The sequence below is a fragment of the Etheostoma spectabile genome, chromosome 23 (assembly GCF_008692095.1).
Source record: "Etheostoma spectabile isolate EspeVRDwgs_2016 chromosome 23, UIUC_Espe_1.0, whole genome shotgun sequence".
In the NCBI taxonomy this organism is placed as follows: domain Eukaryota; kingdom Metazoa; phylum Chordata; class Actinopteri; order Perciformes; family Percidae; genus Etheostoma; species Etheostoma spectabile.
The window spans coordinates 14,971,909-14,972,277 of record NC_045755.1 but is presented as its reverse complement, the minus strand read 5'-3'; the positions used below and the strand labels follow the sequence as shown (position 1 = coordinate 14,972,277).

Genomic DNA, 369 nt, shown 5'->3' with positions numbered 1-369 from the left:
CCCCCCACTGCCACTTGGCCTATAGGTAAGGTAGTCAGTAAGGTAGCCATCCACAGATACAGTTAATCCTAAGGATTCACTGTGCCACATCTATGTTGAAAGTGCTCATATTATGCTCATTTTCAGGTTCATAATTGTACTTAAATGTTGTACCAGAATAGGTTTATGTGGTTTCATTTTCAGAAAACACCACATATTTGTTCTGCTGCACATTGCTGCAGCTTCTCCTTTCACGCTGTGTATTGAGCTCTCGGTTTTGTGTTCCATCTTTGTTGGGAGTCGCACATGCGCAGTAAGTACTGCTAGCTAGTCAGTTGCAGGGCATGAGTGAGTGCCATGCTAGCAGCTAGGCGAGCATTATAACGTGTG

General features: G+C 44.2%; 1 protein-coding gene across 1 annotated transcript in view; it reads left to right on the top strand.

Moving 5' to 3' along the window:
* The window catches only part of chrm2a (cholinergic receptor, muscarinic 2a), an 81,606-nt gene that overhangs the window by 13,781 nt on the left and 67,456 nt on the right, over positions 1–369 (top strand). The window lies entirely within an intron of this gene.